General features: G+C 45.2%; 1 protein-coding gene across 5 annotated transcripts in view; it reads left to right on the plus strand.

Annotated features, from left to right (window-relative positions):
* raraa (retinoic acid receptor, alpha a) overlaps positions 1 to 12563 on the plus strand; it is a 123912-nt gene that overhangs the window by 13413 nt on the left and 97936 nt on the right. For 3 of the 5 annotated variants that reach the window (XM_035662625.1, XM_035662633.1, XM_035662640.1), the window contains exon 2: positions 3741 to 3810. The exons of the other annotated variants lie outside the window; for them this stretch is intronic. The gene's annotated coding sequence lies outside the window, so the exon portion shown is untranslated. The remainder of the gene's footprint in view (positions 1 to 3740; positions 3811 to 12563) is intronic. 5 annotated transcript variants of the gene reach the window in all.

Consider the following 12563-nt stretch of genomic DNA (forward strand, 5'->3'; position numbering starts at 1 on the left):
ATGTGTTTCCACCATGCGTTATAGCAACTATAATTCCTTATATGTAGAGGTGAGATAATTTACATTCTTTCTTAACATGGGTGTTTTTGCTCTGTACATCATGGAGCTGACGTGTTTTCCATTCAAGCAGTGTCAGATTCTACTTGAATGATTGAACATTGGTGGAATTCACCTTCCCCAAGATGATCATATTTTGCACTTGGCGTTCCATATAACACTATCATTGTCAGTGGATTAGTCTCTCTCAGTCGCTCTCTCACTTCCTCTCTTTCTGCCTCTCTGAATCTCTCTCTGTCTCTTCCTCTCTGACTCTCCCTCTCACTCTCTACGGTTATTTACCATTCCACAGGGGGCCTTGCGTGACCCTCTTCATTGTTTTGTTTGGATGACTCTGAAGGACAATGGCAGTCTGGAGCCTTGGCCGGCACACAGCGTGTGTGAATCTGCATCTCTCCATTGGGAGTGCTGTCCTCCGATGTCAAGAGAGGTTATGTGATCTATGTGTGACTGAAGGGGGTTTCCACCACTGAGAGAGCCTCAAGGAGAGAGGGGTTTATACTGTGTGAATGCGTGTGCGTGTAAGCGCGCGCACGCGGCCGGTGGAATTTTATAGAGCCAAGCGAGTTAAAACAACACATTGTGTCTGTTTTAATGTGAGCTCATGACTCTCGCCGCAGGGCTGCCATTTCCAAGTAACCTCGCACTTGGAGACTGCTGGTCGTACCCGCAATCAGTTTTTTTACACACTTGTGCTGAGCGGCAGTAGAGAGGTGCTGCTGTCACAACGAATAACTGACTAACTCAGGGCCGATGAATGATTTTACATGAGAGCTGGACCGCCTCCTATCAAACCTTTTTAACCATCAGCACTCGAGCGACCCAAATCCCAGTCCCAGGTGCCGATGCTCGGCCGTACATCGAGGATCGGGTGACCCCAACAAATGATCGTTTCAGGCACTGCTTGGTAAGACTGTGGGTCCCTGAGCAATCGAGGCCTTCTAGGTGCGGTAAATTGGGTTCCATTTTAAAAGCAGATGGACTTGTCTGGCAGGGCTCCAGGAGTAAGGGCCCCTTCTTCTCCTTGTCTGTGTGTGTGTGTGTGAAAGGTGAGTGTCTGCATTTAGTTGCTTTCACCCATCAGCAAGGATAATGACGTAATTACCCTAGGCTACTCCTGTCCACTCTCATCAGTGTATAGGCCTCAGACTCGCACACGCATGCCCGCACACATACTTTCACACTCACACACTCACACACACTTACGAACACGTGCATAAACTGTCCTCATTTCATCCTACATGCTCTTTTATCTAAATTAGGCTGTTCGTGCTCTAGTGGACCAGTAAAAACACACAATTCAGACACCATTCAGATCCACAAACAGGAAGTGAGGCTGTGTAATAAGACAGGAAGTGAAATGAGGAGTCATTCAGGGTCTGGGCACAGGCCAGCTGATTGGCTGTTTGTCAGCTTGGAATAGATACCAGAGGGAGCAGCACAGAGCCAGAGTCTTACTTTGACTGAATGGAGGTGTGGTCTGATGCTAAGCCACAATTGACTTCTGAAAATAAGATTATTACATCTATTTTGAATCCCATTAAAAGGCATAGCAACGTAAAGAAATACATGTGCGTTACGTAATTTTCTTTTATTTATTTAGCTTTTCTACGCTATTATTACTGCAAAAATCAGACCAGAAAGAAAAAAAAAATCCAGAAATACTAGAGCATATTAAAGAAATACTGAGTCACTGTTTAGTTTTCTAACTTTGGCAAACCCACTCTGATACATCTGGGGACAGCCATGCCACACAGCCAACCACAGCCATGCCAGTGTCAACAGGAGCACAGCAACACACGTTTGTAAATCTAGTGTTCAATTTCTACTCACTTTTGAAAATATCAAGAGATTCTAATGGATGAGGCTTGATGCTGTAAATTGTGGTGTCGTATTGGATTATACAGTATATTAGATTTGAGTATTACTGTATATTGTCTCCTCTACCCTGCTTGGAAATGATATAAGGACAACCCCACCTCACACAACCAAGTGATATTTGTTTCAGGGCTAATATGTGGCATTGTGTTTTAAGTGTTCATGATGTAAGTGCCCACACCCTGTTGTGAAAGGGTTTTGTGGTATGAGCCAGTACAAATATTACATTATATGTCTGTAATGCATAGGTCTAGAATTACGATCATTTTCGGATCAGCAGAGGCACCGCTCGGCAGTGATGTTGGCTTTGCATCTCTTAAGTCTGGTCTTCCCTCTACATCTCTGTCAAACAGGCTAAATAAGCACATGTAGAAGGAAGGTGAGCTTCTAGCCAATGCATGTGAGCCACATTTGCTTGCACAGAAACTTTAGCCAATCTAGTTGAATTCATCAGGCAAACACCTTCTGAATCTGAAAAACATGATTCCCCATTAACACTGAATTAAGGTTTGGAGTTGTGTGCAAATAAACACACAATATTTCTTTTAAAATGCTCTATTTATATGTTCATTGTTTGACTGTCCGTGGGAGCTTGCGATAACAAATTAGTGTGAAATTCATTTGCAGCTTGTAAAATGGCACTAAGGCCACTTTGGCCCGGAGGGAGGGGATTTTATTTGTAGTGGCATCATAAAGAGCAACCATTATCATGGCTGTCAGGAAAGCTCTGTCCTGATATAACTTTCTTTGTTAACTGAAGTACAGCAACTTTCTTGCTCACGGTGACAAGTGCATATTGAAGTGAAATAAAACAAAACAGACCACAGTTTTAAATGTCATTGGTTTCTCTTGAACATGCTTTTGGAAAACCCTGCTCTACATTTTATGGGAGCTGGAGGGATCCTGTAGCCAGGATATGCTAAAAGGAGATGGTCTGTTTTCTCCTCAAACAGTAAGACAGGATAAACTCACTGGTTTTGACACAAACCAATTTTCTATTCAGATGTTGTTGACCATGATTGTGCAGTTCTGTTGATTCCGTGAAATCCAACAAAGTGCCTTTTAACATTTGCAAACCATCCTGTAATTTCTCATCCATTTGTTCTTGGTTAAAAACAATCCCGCAAAACATTTTCCGTACTTTCTGCCGCACAAAGGTGGCGTTTATCAGAGATCTTAAGTGCCATGTGACTCCTTCAATTTAGATCTGCAACCAGACATATTGGCAAACACTTCTAATATTTTAGCAACATGTGTAAACAAAATGTCATTGTTCAGACACTTACTCCAGACCAGTATCACTAGATCCATGTCTGCGGCAGCCATTCATCTGTGCAGCATAGGCCTAGCTGTCTTTCTATGACGCGATGACACGCCACTTTATATTCGTCTCCGTCTTGGCAATGAAGGCGCCTCTGTGTCCCTATTTGTGCATCAGGCTGAGGGGATTTCTAGGCCGCCACCTGATTCACATTGCTGTAATTGAGTTGTGGCCATAAGCACTACTGTGCCTGCCTAGGCCCCAGGTAATTCACACACCACAAAAGCACTGTTTTACTCCACTTTTCACATGATGTCTCGGGCACAAATGTAGCGAGTGAGAAAGTCCAATCTATTGGAAAAGGGCGGGGAGATTACAGGCAGTATGAGAGTGAAAGAAGGAAAAAGAGTGTAAGAGTTTTCGTGTAGTGAAGCAGTTCTGTGCCAGAGAGGCTAGGGAGTCACTGAGTCTGCAGCACGTGGATAAGGACCACAAAGCTGTTGGTTTCAAATATCTTTCTCTCTCTTTCTTCCTCTCTCCTCAGAGCTTAGGAGCTGCAATCGATTCAAGGGGAGATTTCCTTGGCCAAGGACAGGGAGATTGACGTTTTTGGGGTAAGCCCGAATTTGTCGCTCCTGTCAACTGTGGGTAATTGGACTTCTCCACACTCCACAATTGTTTTTGTGGGTACCAAACGCCATCTTGCTCTCTATACAATAGCATTGTTCCTCATCATGTGACTGCCATATTGGTTTTGTGGTCGTGTTGAATGTATAGCTCATGATTCATTTGTCTGTTTTCCCCATGTCGTATCTCCTGCTTTTCACTGCCGTTGTGACAGTCACTGTTTATGTACAGCCGAGGTATTTTCAAACCTGTGGAATCCTTTTCACACACACACACACACACACACACACACACACTCTCTGTACTGTTTAGAAGAAGTACTCTGTCTTGTGGCCTGCATGCTGTCAATGGAGGGATCAAGTCTAATCCTGGTTCTGTTGCATCAGAGTTGGAGCTGGCAGCAGGGAGATTTGCTCTGTCATGTTCAAGCGACAAAGACCAAACAAAAACAGCTATTCATCATTAGGAACTGGTTTGAAGAACTTGGACCATCACTCTGTGAATATAGACTGATTTATTGAAACTGATTCATCTTCATTGTATTGGCTGCAAAGCATTGTGGCAGCAGAAAGAATAATAATGTACTATTTATTTCATTCAGTCATTTCCCTTTATTTAATTTCGTGTTGTTTTGCCAGAATGTTGCCAGGTCCCCTCAACCAATCACAGTCCCCTGGAATGTGGTTAAGCTTGACCTGTCCTGTCCTATTTGGTGTTCTCCTGCCTGTATAAACTTGTATTTTGCTGTCCTATCATGTCATGTCTTGTCCTGTCCTGTCCTATCTTGTCCCGTCCTTTCCATCCTTTCCTGACCCTGGGGAAAGGTGATCTCTTCCCCCCCAGAGTCACTCCTTCCCCCACACCAGCCTCCAGGCAAAAGCAAATAGAATGGTATGTGTACCAAGATGCCAGCCAATACCCAGAAGAATGCAGACTCTACAAATCGCCTCCTTCATTGGATGCCCACACCAGAGAGGGTGTGTGTCTCTGTCTCTGTGCACAAACACACGTTCACACCCACAAAGAACGTCCATGTGTCGTAACTGAGGATGACAAGTGGTCTGGCAGACACTTCACCGTTAGCAACCAGTTTGGCATACGGGTGGCCTGATGGAAAAGACTGAGGATGGCCCTTCGGTCTTATATGCATACAAAAACTCTGAGTTCCACTGAGTTGTTTTCTAGGAGAAGGTTCTCCCACTGTGTTGTCTTAGCTTTTGTGAGGTTAGAAACTGGCAAAGGCAGCCAGAACAACACGTAGGAATTAAAGTAGGTCAGTTTTCGATTCAGTTTGGCTCTCATTTTAGTTGTTTAGAGGGCAAACCTTACTCACTTCATCTGTTCATGATGATACGTCACACTTTTTGGATATCGTAATTATTCCATTAGCTGCCTCATTTATTCTCCCTGTTCTATTTTGTGAACTGGCAGAAGGTACATGCTTTACTTGAATTCACTCATTTTCCAGTTTCTCTCCCTCTCTTTTTCACTCTCAGTTTCTGAGTTAGCAGGTTTGGGGCTTTCATCGTCTCCACGTAAAGCGGTAGTTAACCCTCCGTTCGCCGTCATAATTTAAATCCAGTCTCATACATGGGTTGGGAACCGGCCCCAGCAGTTGATGTGGAACACATGCCTTTAATGATTCACACTCTGTGTGCGGTAGGTCGGTGGTGGCTGCCGAGCCCGCTGCCGCTCCCTCTGTCTAGAATGAGACTCCTGTGTTTTTTTTTTTCAGTGTTCAGTGTCATTTTTTCTAACTGCACTCCACACATGGAAACTTCAGGGAAGTTGAAATGTGTTGTTTATGCACAGTTGTTCCTGTATAATGGCACTTCTTATTCTCGTATCTGAACTGAGTTGAATAATCAACACTCAACACCTTTGTTGTTTAGCCAGACTTGGTCTTTTTTGTCTTGCCACCATGGTACAGCAGCTTTTGTACTCTGTTTTTAGATGTTCCCATGTAAGATTAGAACTGCCTCCCTTGTGTGACTGTGCCAGTTTCTTTGAAACTCTGATGGCTCTTGGGCATTTTTTGCTCTTTCATTGTGATGAATTTGTCTGATGCGATTGTGTTGCACACTGGGGCTTTCCAACACTTCCACCTTCTGATTAACCACTTTGATTTGTCTGATTTACACAAACACACAAATCTGGAGAGTTACGGTTTAGTAAACTGCTTCAAGCTCCTCATTTATTGTAAAGCATTTGAATAGCAAGACGTTTTGTGGCATCTTACTTCCTCACCATCAGCAGAATAGCAGAAGTGTGCTGCAAGTCTCGATGCTCAATTGATCTAAGTTTTTGGGCACGCCACCCACAGAGAAAGAAATTGAGAATTTTGACAAGACGTCATGAATCTCATTCAAACAAATGCAGCCAGTGCCTGCCCTGTGCATCCAATCCAATCAGCCATTGGTTTAGTTTTTGTGTGTGTGTGAATGGGGAGTTCCTGGCTGTACAGTCCGAAAGCAGTGAAATGTGTCAGCACGTGACAGGGAGTGGGCGCTGTCCCACCATCCAAGCTGACATAAATGGCTTCCTGTTTTTGCTTTCACCCAGTCCCCCTTACCCCAGCCTACATCTTTCCATCCACGCTTCCATCTTTTGTTCTTCCCCTTTTTTCTCTCTATCTCTTCCTCTGTCTCGCCATCCTGGGTCCCACGCCCCTTTGTGTGGCCTTGTCTGACCTTTCCTTCCTCCACTCAGTCACACATACACGCATCTCTCTATGTCCTACCACACACACTGACTGGACATCACACGTGCATGGTATGAAGACAAACACCTCATGTCCTTGACATAACTGCAAGTGAGCGGCTCTTTCCTTTTTGCACAGAGACAAACTTGCGGGTGGCCACAGCACTCAAGATAGAGACCGACGCACTGGCTGACCTTGCTTGACAGAGGTCTAATGCGGTAGATGAGTCAAGAAATGCCATTTATATGCCAGGCTGAGGCATTGTATTAATATACCAAAGCGATGCAGTCATTGTTTCACTAGCAGTAATGCATTGTAGTCTCTTCTGATTCGAGGAAATGTTTGCATGTGTTATTTGTGTGTTGTTAGCTCTTTCGCATTAGTGGGAGAGTAATTTAGATTGAGCTTTTTTCCCACAAGTGCTTGACTTAATGCCCATGAGTTTACCAATCCAGTTTACTGTGTTTTTATGTGGTGGTGCTCAGTTTTTACAATACCCATATTCCACAGCATAACAAAGTGCCACTCGTAAAGCATTGCTTTAATGAAACTATGCCTTTGTGCTGTTTTATGTACTGTGTTTTGAGTAAATTGGTGTTAATCTGTTTGAGGTCATAAATTAAGCTTTCTGTTGGAACTTGTTATACAAAGTTCGGTGCTCTCAAAGCAAGGCTTTGGAACAACAGAACGAGTGCTTGAAGTGTGTGTGTGTGTGAGTGCTGAAATTGATGAAGAGACCTCCCTGGTTTTAAGTGTTGCTACAAAGCACCACCCGATACTGTATGCAGAAAACCCCAGCCACTCTAGGCGAGAGGGCGTAGCTAACAGTACTGAGTAGTCTGCAGTTCCTCTTTGGGGCGCCTCCTGACAGGAACTTGGCAGCAAGGAAACATAAACAAATTCCCTGTGGTGGGCTGGCAGGCTGGGCGGCGCGGTTCCCCCCTGTTACCATACATGCACAGCACAGCACAGCGCAGCTCAGCTCCGGCTAGCCCGCTCAGCTCAGCACCCACAAGCTGGGAGAAATAGATCTTAAAGGGACAGGTGCCGCCTGCGTTCCTTAAAGGGGCACAGGCCCACTCTGTAACTGCAGTCTGTTTTCCTTGTAGTCATCACAGTTGCATACGCCGACACGTTTGCTCTCCACTGTATTGTTTCAGACTGACAGTGATGTGTGTTACTTCTGGTGCACTGACCTCTTGGAGGTTTCCAACAACACCATTTAAACGCTGCCTGGGGGAGAGACACTGTCGCCAGGGGTCCCAAAATGGTTATTTGTGCTGAGGCAGCAAAAAGCTGTAGAAATATGATGTAACGATGGAGGTTGGGGACATACGAGGGAGGCCTTGCAGTCCGGCGTGGAAGAGCGAGAGGGTGTGGCGCGGGCCCAACCGTCATAACACACACACATGCACATGCTCATGCTCACATGGACAGTATTCCTACAACCAAAAAATACTCAAACATACATGCTTTGCACACACATGCTTATTTATACATATGTGTGCACACAGAGAATCACATGCCTGCAGTTTTCTCTTTCTCTCTCACTCTGCAAACACAGTGGTGTATTGTGCAGCCTGACCTGGTCCCTGTCCAAAGGCAAAGAGAACCCAGATTGCTCAAACAGAGGGCCCACTACTAACAGGCCGGCCAGGCTGTAGTTGTTATAGCCTGCTGTAGCCTTCCAAACCAATGGGGACTGCTAGCTGAGCCCAGACACTGTGTGTGTGTGTGTGTGTCTGTGTGTGAGTGTGTGCGCGCACATGCACGTTCTTTTTGATCAGCCACAGAAGGGTTTTTTGGACAGCACTTGCAGGAGCCGACATGGCACCTCAGTGCAATTTCATAAGCACTGGTAAAAGCATTTGCCTGACTTTTAATAGTCCTTCGTCTCCACAACATCATCCAAATGCACTATTTTCAACCATCCTCGAATGGCGGTACTGTGGAGATGGGCCGCAGAAAAGAGGGCGAGGGCGAGTGGGAGGAGAAGGGTCTCCTCCTCCAATTCCTACTAGGAGGATTAAATGTGAATCTCTTTTTCACTTTTTTTTTCCTGGAGTGGTGATGGATGCTAGAGCCAGCTCACAGACTTCCTCACTGGTTTCAGTCGCCTGCCTGACTGTGATTCCTGTATGAGTTTGATATAGTTATGAAGTATAGCACTCTAACAAGCTGGAGTTTAGATATTGGAGCATGAATTTCTGACAATTGATTTTTTAAAGATATCATAAATATCAAAGTGGCCGCAACACATTTGTATAACCCAGCCAATCTAAATACAGGACCTCATTGGCTAAAGCGGTATTCATTTCCCAGAGTTTATCAACTGAGCCTCTTCCCACAATTAATTTCAGCGGTGTAGTTGCACTGGTCCATTAGTAAACCTTAAAGCAAAATCATCGCAGACACATCAAGACCATGTAAAACTGGAATTGGTGGAGGATTGTGTCAACGCTGTCGTTTCCCTAACTGTGTGCGTGTTTATGCGAGAGAAGGAGAATAGAACAATCAGTGCTCTCTCGGTGAGCAGCAGAGGAGCGGAGGATGAAAAGGGGGTGACAGAAAGTCTTGGGATCCACTGACAGAGCACAGCTGAGGTGACACTGCAGTGTCCAGGAGGAAGGCAAAAGGAGAAATAGAGAAGAAGATGGCACCAAAAGTGAGAATCTTCCTCGACAGGAAGATCGTAGATGAGGACACTGAAAATGGGAGATTAAGAGAAGGAGACGAAGATGAGCGCTCCTAGTCTGGCAGCTGGTCTCCTGGGATGCCATTAGCTGGTGTGTGTGTGTGTGCGCATGTGACGGAGCAAGTGCATAGGTACAGTACGTTCTCCATTTAACTCAGTAAGGCTCTTCTTAAATGCACGTACATGGCCACGTTTCTGTTGCGTGTACGTGTGTCCCAGCGCTCACGTGGAGTAAAACCTCCCACCAATGAGGTAAAGAAGACAGCATCAAGGGCCCAGATGTATCCATCCCCCACACCTCCTCTCCCAGGTCCCAGTAGACACATCTCTGTAATGGCCTCCTATCGATCCCGAGGCCTCCTTGTCCACACCTAATGCCCATCGATCGGCACCTCGCAAAGAGTCTCAGAGGGCTGCTTCACGTCCTGTGGCTCGCTGTGCAGATAGTGCGTGTGGTGTGCGCACGTGTGTAAAACGGCTCTTGTTTATATTTTAGAAAAGTAAACCTGTGTCCGCATGCCTGCGCCTCGATACATCTGTGTACCTCTTTGTGTGTTTGTGTGTGTAGGAATGTGTGTGTCCCTGTCTGACAACCTCCCTGTTTTCCATTAATGTAGCCGGAAACCTTCACTGAAATTGTCCTGTTGCACCATGAAATGAAGGCCTTACTCTCATTAAACCATGAACGATGCGGGCCTCCACGTCTGAAACCTTGCAGCATGAAGACATAAACACCCGACATGAAAAGACTTCGAAGCTCAGCCTCTCTGCAGTCTCCCACAAGAGAGACAAGACAGAAAAAGAAGAAAAGACTCCCTCGCCTCCCATGTCAAAAAAAAAAAAAAAAAAGCTTGATTAATCAGTCAAGCCACATGAAAACTTTGCTTGTTATTGTTGCTGCTTGATTTATTGAAGGCCTGGATCTGGGTCAAGCATCCCCCCCTTCTCTCTCTCTCTCTTCTCTCTCTCTTCTCTCTTCCTTATTTCTTACCCTCTCTGCCTTTTTTTTTTCTCTTCTACCTAAATAAGGGCCCACCCCCCACGTCTCTTCCCTTTGTCTCTCATCTGGTTTTCTGTTTTTGTTAAAGGACAGTTGATTAATGGTGCCACAGACAAAGCCTGCAGTCTGCTCTCAGCCCGGGCTCAGATAGGGCTCCACTCTAGGTAAACCAAAACACATGTGCTCTGGACAGCCACTGGGAACCCCTGAGGAGAGAGAGAGAGAGAGAGAGAGAGAGAGAGAGAGAATTGGAAAGAGAGAAGAAATTAACGACAGTAGTTGCTGATGTATTATATACAATGATATAGGGTCCTTCCTGCGCTGGAAAATGAGCAGTAAAAGGAAAAGGATGGAGGAATGGTGTGTAGTGTGTAGAGCCGGGCTGACATGCTCAGGGTGTGGCCTTTTACACCGTTTGTGTGTAACTGAGATTTAGTTGCACCGTGCAGGCCTCTGTGTGTTCATTGAAATCTAAACTTCTGCTCAGGCTCCACATCTCACAGTGTACAATTGCACATATTTACTGATTCTAATGTAGCAAAGAGACATTTCCACACCTGAGTATTCTTTCTTGCCTCCAGGCTCCTCAGGAACGAGTGCAGTGCCATTGAGAGCCTTGTACGAGAGAATTGCCTCACTGAAGGATAAAGGAGCATATTATTACTGTGGCTGCATCGAGAGCTTTACTGTCAGTTGTCTTCATAATGGCAGGGCTTGACACTCATGTCATACTTTATCGCCGCACACTTCGTTGTTTGTGTGCGTTGAAATGATCTAATTGGTTGTGCTTGCTGCCTAAAGTAAACATGTCTTCTTAGGAATTATTACCCAGAAGGTCTATTGGTTAATAACAATTATGTGTTCAGTTATGCTATATGGCACTGACCTACTGAACCAAACCATTCCACTCTCCTTCAGTCTAGAAGCAAACCCTTTCATCTATAACTATAAGGCCATATAAACTGTCCCTTAAGTCTTTTTGCTCTCAATTTGAGGGGGTCCAGACTCATAAACCTGAGATGATGCCACACTGATGATTCAGTTTTTATGCTGCATTCATGCAAGGTCTGTAAAATGGGAAAGACAGAAAAGCCTCCTGTTAGTTTGCATCGGGGGTGTTGAAGGTGCTGCTTTTGTGGTGTATTTGGAGCAATTTGTTAGCAAGTGGAAACCGATACAAACAAGCATCTAAAACTTTCCTTTTAAATGAACTCGGTGGCTTTAGTGGCTTTGAAGACATTTCGCTACAGGCTTGTTGATGCTCCTGCTTCAGTTTTTTGCACCAAGTGGGAGATATCGTCGCTGTCAAAGAACCTTTTCCCTCTCAACCTGCTTTTTGTTACATGAACAGTGCTACCACCCAACCTGCAGTAAGTGGGCCAAAGCAAGCAGGGATTGAGTGTTGTTTTGGAGGCGGAGTGATCCAGGAGGAGTCTCGCTGGTCAGCAAGGTCACCGTCCAACATCAACACCGCCAGCACTTTGCAAAGTTGTGCACACCCAGAGGAAGAATGGAACTTTCCTGAAGTGTTTTTTGCAGTCATCCACTGCATCTCACCCAGGCAATATGTGCCTGCCAGTTTCCCGTCATTCCCAGCTCACACACAGGGATGATCCCGAAGCCATCCTCAGTGTCCAAGAGGGATTAACAGTGGCATGTGGACTGCCGGAAGAGGAGGCAGGCAGAGAGCCAACAAGCAGTGACTGTAGCCCTGAAGCTAAACTACGTTACTGCCAAAAATATGCTCCATCTTCCTCCTCCATCCTGTCCTCTGTCACATCATTGGTCTGGATTTGTTGGCATTCCTAGGAGAGAAGTGCTAGTTAAAGTGATGACCCAGGCACGCCCAGTACAGCTGTTTATTGATGGAGGATATGAGACAGTGACCACTGTGCAAAGCCTTGCTCCTGATCCAGCAGGATTTGTTCTATAAAACCATAAGAAGGTTAACTTCTGGCTTAGTGGAATTCAAGACGAGTGAGACACACACTGATCAACCTGGGGTATTGATGAAAGCGTGTGTAAGCTGCAGTTGTTGAGTTGTTGAGTTATACTAGAGGGAAGGAGAAAACAACACACGAGAACTGCTGTAGTTCAAATCCCCGAATGTTTGACACAGATTGGCGTGCTTTCAGAAGGCTGATGGGAAAATGCACCAGGGACTGTTCACAATAGGCAGGGTGACTGTGACTCACCGTGAACTGGGACTGAGGTGGGTGTGTTCTCTTTTTAAAAGAAAAGGGGGCAACATTTCCATCAGGCCTCTACCAGTGCTTAGACTTAGACTTAGACAGACTTTATTTGTCATTTGGATTTGCATCAAAATGAAATTACGTTACAATGA

This window comes from Morone saxatilis, unplaced genomic scaffold, assembly GCF_004916995.1.
Source record: "Morone saxatilis isolate NCDOM2014 unplaced genomic scaffold, NCSU_SB_2.0 Contig1, whole genome shotgun sequence".
NCBI lineage: Eukaryota > Metazoa > Chordata > Actinopteri > Moronidae > Morone > Morone saxatilis.